The following is a 9,498-nucleotide window of genomic DNA, read 5'->3' on the forward strand; positions in this document are numbered from 1 at the left end:
CCCATTTCTTCAACAATTCAAGAAATGAACTGAAGAAACCCTCTTCATTAAAAATCCAAAAAATGAAATGAAAGGAAGAGCAAGATGATTTTGAGTATTTTTTACCGGTGGCTTTATTCTTTCTCGGATCAAATGGAGAAACCCTCTTCACACAAACTTCAAGAAATGAACTGAAGAAACACTCTTCACAAAAAATTCAAGAAATGAAATGAAAGGAAGAGCAAGATGATTTTGAGTATTTTTACCAGTAGATTTATTCCTTCACTGATCAAATGGAGAAACCCTCTTCACCAAAAATTCAAGAAATGAACTGAAAAAACCCTCTTCACGAAAAATTCAAGAAATGAAATGAAAGGAAAAGCAAGATGATTTTGAGTATTTTTACCAGTGGCTTTATTCTTTCTTGGATCAAATGGAAAAACCCTCTTCACACAAACTTCAAGAAATGAACTGAAGAAACCCTCTTCACAAAAAATTCAAGAAATGAAATGAAAGGAAGAGCAAGATGATTTTGAGTATTTTTTACCGGTGGCTTTTTTCTTTCTCAGATCAAATGGAGAAACCCTCTTCACCAAAAATACAAGAAATGAACTGAAGAAACCCTCTTCACGAAAAATTCAAGAAATGAAATGAAAGGAAGAGCAAGATGATTTTGAGTATTTTACCAGTGGTTTTTTTCTTTCTCGGATCAAATGGAGAAACCCTCTTCACCAAAAATTCAAGAAATGAACTGAAGAAACCCTTTTCACCAAAATTCAAAAAAAAAAAACTGAAGGAACCCTATTCACGAAAGATTCAAGAAATGAAATGAAAGGAAGAGCAAGATTATTTTGAGTATTTTTACCAGTAGCCTTATTCTTTCTCGGATCAAATGGAGAAACCCTCTTCACACAAATTTCAAGAAATGAACTGAAGAAAAACCCTCTTCACAAAAAATTCAAGAAATGAAATGAAAGGAAGAGCAAGATGATTTTGAGTACTTTACCAGTGGTTTTTTTCTTTCTCGGATGAAATGGGAAACCCTCTTCACCAAAAATTCAAGAAATGAACTGAAGAAACCCTCTTCACGAAAAATTCAAGAAATGATGAAAGGAAGAGCAAGACGCTTTTGAGTATTTTTACCAGTAGCTTTATTCTTTCTCGGATCAAATGGAGAAACCATCTTCACACAAATTTCAAGAAATGTACTCAAGAAACCCTCTTCACGAAAAATTCAAGAAATGAAATGAAAGGAAGAGCAAGATGATTTTGAGTATTTTTTACCAGTGGCTTTTTTCTTTCTCGGATCAAATGGAGAAACCCATTTCTTCAAAAATTCAAGAAATGAACTGAAGAAACCCTCTTCATTAAAAATCCAAAAAATGAAATGAAAGGAAGAGCAAGATGATTTTGAGTATTTTTTACCGGTGGCTTTTTTCTTTCTCGGATCAAATGGAGAAACCCTCTTCACCAAAAATTCAAGAAATGAACAGAATAAACCCTCTTCACGAAAAATTCAAGAAATGAAATGAAAGGAAGAGCAAAATGATTTTGAGTATTTTTACCAGTGGCTTTATTCTTTCTCGGATCAAATGGAGAAACCCTCTTCACACAAACTTCAAGAAAATGAACTGAAGAAACCCTCTTCACAAAAAATTCAAGAAATGAAATGAAAGGAAGAGCAAGATGATTTTGAGTATTTTTACCAGTAGCTTTATTCCTTCACGGATCAAATGGAGAAACCCTCTTCACCAAAAATTCAAGAAATGAACTGAAAAAACCCTCCTCACGAAAAATTCAAGAAATGAAATGAAAGGAAAAGCAAGATGATTTTGAGTATTTTTACCAGTGGCTTTATTCTTTCTTGGATCAAATGGAAAGACCCTCTTCACACAAACTTGAAGAAATGAACTGAAGAAACCCTCTTCACAAAAAATTCAAGAAATGAAATGAAAGGTAGAGCAAGATGATTTTGAGTATTTTTACCAGTGGTTTTTTTCTTTCTCGTATCAAATGGAGAAACCCTCTTCACCAAAAATTCAAGAAATGAACTGAAGAAACCCTCTTCACGAAAAATTCAAGAAATGAAATGAAAGGAAGAGCAAGATGATTTTGAGTATTTTTTACCGGTGGCTTTTTTCTTTCTCAGATCAAATGGAGAAACCCTCATCACCAAAAATTCAAGAAATGAACTGAAGAAACCCTCTTCACGAAAAATTCAAGAAATGAAATGAAAGGAAGAGCAAGATGATTTTGAGTATTTTACCAGTGGTTTTTTTCTTTCTCGTATCAAATGGAGAAACCCTCTTCACCAAAAATTCAAGAAATGAACTGAAATAACCCTCTTCACGAAAAATTCAAGAAATGAAATGAAAGGAAAAGCAAGATGATTTTGAGTATTTTTACCAGTGGCTTTATTCTTTCTTGGATCAAATGGAAAAACCCTCTTCACACAAACTTGAAGAAATGAACTGAAGAAACCCTGTTCACAAAAAATTCAAGAAATGAAATGAAAGGAAAAGCAAGATGATTTTGAGTATTTTTACCAGTGGTTTTTTTCTTTCTCGTATCAAATGGAGAAACCCTCTTCACCAAAAATTTAAGAAATGAACTGAAGAAAAACCCTCTTCACGAAAAATTCAAGAAATGAAATGAAAGGAAGAGCAAGATGATTTTGAGCATTTTTTACCGGTGGCTTTTTTCTTTCTCGGATCAAATGGAGAAACCCTCTTCACGAAAAATTCAAGAAATGAAATGAAAGGAAGAGCAAAATGATTTTGAGTATTTTTACCAGTGGCTTTATTCTTTCTCGGATCAAATGGAGAAACCCTCTTCACACAAACTTCAAGAAATGAACTGAAGAAACCCTCTTCACAAAAAATTCAAGAAATGAAATGAAAGGAAGAGCAAGATGATTTTGAGTATTTTTACCAGTAGCTTTATTCCTTCACGGATCAAATGGAGAAACCCTCTTCACCAAAAATTCAAGAAATGAACTGAAAAAACCCTCTTCACGAAAAATTCAAGAAATGAAATGAAAGGAAGAGCAAGATGATTTTGAGTATTTTTCCCTGTGGCTTTTTTCTTTCTCAGATCAAATGGAGAAACCCTCTTCACCAAAAATACAAGAAATGAACTGAAGTAACCCTCTTCACGAAAAATTCAAGAAATGAAATGAAAGGAAGAGCAAGATGATTTTGAGTATTTTACCAGTGGTTTTTTTCTTTCTCGTATCAAATGGAGAAACCCTCTTCACCAAAAATTCAAGAAATGAACTGAAGAAACCCTCTTCACGAAAAATTCAAGAAATGAAATGAAAGGAAGAGCAAGATGATTTTGAGTATTTTTTACCGGTGGCTTTTTTCTTTCTCGGATCAAATGGAGAAACCCATTTCTTCAAAAATTCAAGAAATGAACTGAAGAAACCCTCTTCATTAAAAATCCAAAAAATGAAATGAAAGGAAGAGCAAGATGATTTTGAGTATTTTTTACCGGTGGCTTTTTTCTTTCTCGGATCAAATGGAGAAACCCTCTTCACCAAAAATTCAAGAAATGAACAGAATAAACCCTCTTCACGAAAAATTCAAGAAATGAAATGAAAGGAAGAGCAAAATGATTTTGAGTATTTTTACCAGTGGCTTTATTCTTTCTCGGATCAAATGGAGAAACCCTCTTCACACAAACTTCAAGAAAATGAACTGAAGAAACCCTCTTCACAAAAAATTCAAGAAATGAAATGAAAGGAAGAGCAAGATGATTTTGAGTATTTTTACCAGTAGCTTTATTCCTTCACGGATCAAATGGAGAAACCCTCTTCACCAAAAATTCAAGAAATGAACTGAAAAAACCCTCCTCACGAAAAATTCAAGAAATGAAATGAAAGGAAAAGCAAGATGATTTTGAGTATTTTTACCAGTGGCTTTATTCTTTCTTGGATCAAATGGAAAGACCCTCTTCACACAAACTTGAAGAAATGAACTGAAGAAACCCTCTTCACAAAAAATTCAAGAAATGAAATGAAAGGTAGAGCAAGATGATTTTGAGTATTTTTACCAGTGGTTTTTTTCTTTCTCGTATCAAATGGAGAAACCCTCTTCACCAAAAATTCAAGAAATGAACTGAAGAAACCCTCTTCACGAAAAATTCAAGAAATGAAATGAAAGGAAGAGCAAGATGATTTTGAGTATTTTTTACCGGTGGCTTTTTTCTTTCTCAGATCAAATGGAGAAACCCTCATCACCAAAAATTCAAGAAATGAACTGAAGAAACCCTCTTCACGAAAAATTCAAGAAATGAAATGAAAGGAAGAGCAAGATGATTTTGAGTATTTTACCAGTGGTTTTTTTCTTTCTCGTATCAAATGGAGAAACCCTCTTCACCAAAAATTCAAGAAATGAACTGAAATAACCCTCTTCACGAAAAATTCAAGAAATGAAATGAAAGGAAAAGCAAGATGATTTTGAGTATTTTTACCAGTGGCTTTATTCTTTCTTGGATCAAATGGAAAAACCCTCTTCACACAAACTTGAAGAAATGAACTGAAGAAACCCTGTTCACAAAAAATTCAAGAAATGAAATGAAAGGAAAAGCAAGATGATTTTGAGTATTTTTACCAGTGGTTTTTTTCTTTCTCGTATCAAATGGAGAAACCCTCTTCACCAAAAATTTAAGAAATGAACTGAAGAAAAACCCTCTTCACGAAAAATTCAAGAAATGAAATGAAAGGAAGAGCAAGATGATTTTGAGCATTTTTTACCGGTGGCTTTTTTCTTTCTCGGATCAAATGGAGAAACCCTCTTCACGAAAAATTCAAGAAATGAAATGAAAGGAAGAGCAAAATGATTTTGAGTATTTTTACCAGTGGCTTTATTCTTTCTCGGATCAAATGGAGAAACCCTCTTCACACAAACTTCAAGAAATGAACTGAAGAAACCCTCTTCACAAAAAATTCAAGAAATGAAATGAAAGGAAGAGCAAGATGATTTTGAGTATTTTTACCAGTAGCTTTATTCCTTCACGGATCAAATGGAGAAACCCTCTTCACCAAAAATTCAAGAAATGAACTGAAAAAACCCTCTTCACGAAAAATTCAAGAAATGAAATGAAAGGAAGAGCAAGATGATTTTGAGTATTTTTCCCTGTGGCTTTTTTCTTTCTCAGATCAAATGGAGAAACCCTCTTCACCAAAAATACAAGAAATGAACTGAAGTAACCCTCTTCACGAAAAATTCAAGAAATGAAATGAAAGGAAGAGCAAGATGATTTTGAGTATTTTACCAGTGGTTTTTTTCTTTCTCGTATCAAATGGAGAAACCCTCTTCACCAAAAATTCAAGAAATGAACTGAAGAAACCCTCTTCACGAAAAATTCAAGAAATGAAATGAAAGGAAGAGCAAGATGATTTTGAGTATTTTTTACCGGTGGCTTTTTTCTTTCTCGGATCAAATGGAGAAACCCATTTCTTCAAAAATTCAAGAAATGAACTGAAGAAACCCTCTTCATTAAAAATCCAAAAAATGAAATGAAAGGAAGAGCAAGATGATTTTGAGTATTTTTTACCGGTGGCTTTTTTCTTTCTCGGATCAAATGGAGAAACCCTCTTCACCAAAAATTCAAGAAATGAACAGAATAAACCCTCTTCACGAAAAATTCAAGAAATGAAATGAAAGGAAGAGCAAAATGATTTTGAGTATTTTTACCAGTGGCTTTATTCTTTCTCGGATCAAATGGAGAAACCCTCTTCACACAAACTTCAAGAAAATGAACTGAAGAAACCCTCTTCACAAAAAATTCAAGAAATGAAATGAAAGGAAGAGCAAGATGATTTTGAGTATTTTTACCAGTAGCTTTATTCCTTCACGGATCAAATGGAGAAACCCTCTTCACCAAAAATTCAAGAAATGAACTGAAAAAACCCTCCTCACGAAAAATTCAAGAAATGAAATGAAAGGAAAAGCAAGATGATTTTGAGTATTTTTACCAGTGGCTTTATTCTTTCTTGGATCAAATGGAAAGACCCTCTTCACACAAACTTGAAGAAATGAACTGAAGAAACCCTCTTCACAAAAAATTCAAGAAATGAAATGAAAGGTAGAGCAAGATGATTTTGAGTATTTTTACCAGTGGTTTTTTTCTTTCTCGTATCAAATGGAGAAACCCTCTTCACCAAAAATTCAAGAAATGAACTGAAGAAACCCTCTTCACGAAAAATTCAAGAAATGAAATGAAAGGAAGAGCAAGATGATTTTGAGTATTTTTTACCGGTGGCTTTTTTCTTTCTCAGATCAAATGGAGAAACCCTCATCACCAAAAATTCAAGAAATGAACTGAAGAAACCCTCTTCACGAAAAATTCAAGAAATGAAATGAAAGGAAGAGCAAGATGATTTTGAGTATTTTACCAGTGGTTTTTTTCTTTCTCGTATCAAATGGAGAAACCCTCTTCACCAAAAATTCAAGAAATGAACTGAAATAACCCTCTTCACGAAAAATTCAAGAAATGAAATGAAAGGAAAAGCAAGATGATTTTGAGTATTTTTACCAGTGGCTTTATTCTTTCTTGGATCAAATGGAAAAACCCTCTTCACACAAACTTGAAGAAATGAACTGAAGAAACCCTGTTCACAAAAAATTCAAGAAATGAAATGAAAGGAAAAGCAAGATGATTTTGAGTATTTTTACCAGTGGTTTTTTTCTTTCTCGTATCAAATGGAGAAACCCTCTTCACCAAAAATTTAAGAAATGAACTGAAGAAAAACCCTCTTCACGAAAAATTCAAGAAATGAAATGAAAGGAAGAGCAAGATGATTTTGAGCATTTTTTACCGGTGGCTTTTTTCTTTCTCGGATCAAATGGAGAAACCCTCTTCACGAAAAATTCAAGAAATGAAATGAAAGGAAGAGCAAAATGATTTTGAGTATTTTTACCAGTGGCTTTATTCTTTCTCGGATCAAATGGAGAAACCCTCTTCACACAAACTTCAAGAAATGAACTGAAGAAACCCTCTTCACAAAAAATTCAAGAAATGAAATGAAAGGAAGAGCAAGATGATTTTGAGTATTTTTACCAGTAGCTTTATTCCTTCACGGATCAAATGGAGAAACCCTCTTCACCAAAAATTCAAGAAATGAACTGAAAAAACCCTCTTCACGAAAAATTCAAGAAATGAAATGAAAGGAAGAGCAAGATGATTTTGAGTATTTTTCCCTGTGGCTTTTTTCTTTCTCAGATCAAATGGAGAAACCCTCTTCACCAAAAATACAAGAAATGAACTGAAGTAACCCTCTTCACGAAAAATTCAAGAAATGAAATGAAAGGAAGAGCAAGATGATTTTGAGTATTTTACCAGTGGTTTTTTTCTTTCTCGTATCAAATGGAGAAACCCTCTTCACCAAAAATTCAAGAAATGAACTGAAGAAACCCTCTTCACGAAAAATTCAAGAAATGAAATGAAAGGAAGAGCAAGATGATTTTGAGTATTTTTTACCGGTGGCTTTTTTCTTTCTCGGATCAAATGGAGAAACCCTCTTCACCAAAAATACAAGAAATGAACTGAAGTAACCCTCTTCACGAAAAATTCAAGAAATGAAATGAAAGGAAGAGCAAGATGATTTTGAGTATTTTACCAGTGGTTTTTTTCTTTCTCGGATCAAATGGAGAAACCCTCTTCACCAAAAATTCAAGAAATGAACTGAAGAAACCCTTTTCACCAAAATTCAAAAAAAAAAACTGAAGAAACCCTATTCACGAAAGATTCAAGAAATGAAATGAAAGGAAGAGCAAGATTATTTTGAGTATTTTTACCAGTAGCCTTATTCTTTTCTCGGATCAAATGGAGAAACCCTCTTCACACAAATTTCAAGAAATGAACTGAAGAAACCCTCTTCACAAAAAAATCAAGAAATGAAATGAAAGGAAGAGCAAGATGATTTTGAGTATTTTTACCAATGGTTTTTTTCTTTCTCGTATCAAATGGAGAAACCCTCTTCACCAAAAATTCAAGAAATGAACTGAAGAAACCCTCTTCACGAAAAATTCAAGAAATGAAATGAAAGGAAGAGCAAGATGATTTTGAGTATTTTTTACCGGTGGCTTTTTTCTTTCTCAGATCAAATGGAGAAACCCTCTTCACCAAAAATACAAGAAATGAACTGAAGTAACCCTCTTAAAGAAAAATTCAAGAAATGAAATGAAAGGAAGAGCAAGATGATTTTGAGTATTTTACCAGTGGTTTTTTTCTTTCTCGGATCAAAAGGAGAAACCCTCTTCACCAAAAATTCAAGAAATGAACTGAACAAACCCTTTTCACCAAAATTCAAAAAAAAAAACTGAAGAAACCCTATTCACGAAAGATTCAAGAAATGAAATGAAAGGAAGAGCAAGATTATTTTGAGTATTTTTACCAGTAGCCTTATTCTTTTCTCGGATCAAATGGAGAAACCCTCTTCACACAAATTTCAAGAAATGAACTAAAGAAAAACCCTCTTCACAAAAAATTCAAGAAATGAAATGAAAGGAAGAGCAAGATGATTTTGAGTATTTTACCAGTGGTTTTTTTCTTTCTCGGATGAAATGGGAAACCCTCTTCACCAAAAATTCAAGAAATGAACTGAAGAAACCCTCTTCACGAAAAATTCAAGAAATGATGAAAGGAAGAGTAAGATGATTTTGAGTATTTTTACCGGTGGCTTTTTTGTTTCTCGGATCAAATGGAGAAACCCTCTTCACCAAAAATTTCAAGAAATGAACTGAAGAAACCCTCTTCACGAAAAATTCAAGAAATGAAATGAAAGGAAGAGCAAGACGATTTTGAGTATTTTTACCAGTAGCTTTATTCTTTCTCCGATCAAATGGAGAAACCATCTTCACACAAATTTCAAGAAATGTACTCAAGAAACCCTCTTCACGAAAAATTCAAGAAATGAAATGAAAGGAAGAGCAAGATGATTTTGAGTATTTTTTACCGGTGGCTTTTTTCTTTCTCAGATCAAATGGAGAAACCCTCTTCACCAAAAATACAAGAAATGAACTGAAGTAACCCTCTTCACGAAAAATTCAAGAAATGAAATGAAAGGAAGAGCAAGATGATTTTGAGTATTTTACCAGTGGTTTTTTTCTTTCTCGGATCAAATGGAGAAACCCTCTTCACCAAAAATTCAAGAAATGAACTGAAGAAACCCTCTTCACCAAAATTCAAAAAAAAAAAACTGAAGAAACCCTATTCACGAAAGATTCAAGAAATGAAATGAAAGGAAGAGCAAGATTATTTTGAGTATTTTTACCAGTAGCCTTATTCTTTTCTCGGATCAAATGGAGAAACCCTCTTCACACAAATTTCAAGAAATGAACTGAAGAAAAACCCTCTTCACAAAAAATTCAAGAAATGAAATGAAAGGACGAGCAAGATGATTTTGAGTATTTTACCAGTGGTTTTTTTCTTTCTCGGATGAAATGGGAAACCCTCTTCACCAAAAATTCAAGAAATGAACTGAAGAAACCCTCTTCACGAAAAATTCAAGAA

The sequence above is a fragment of the Sesamum indicum genome, linkage group LG5 (assembly GCF_026168435.1).
Source record: "Sesamum indicum cultivar Baizhima isolate 11 linkage group LG5, ASM2616843v1, whole genome shotgun sequence".
Classification (NCBI taxonomy): domain Eukaryota; kingdom Viridiplantae; phylum Streptophyta; class Magnoliopsida; order Lamiales; family Pedaliaceae; genus Sesamum; species Sesamum indicum.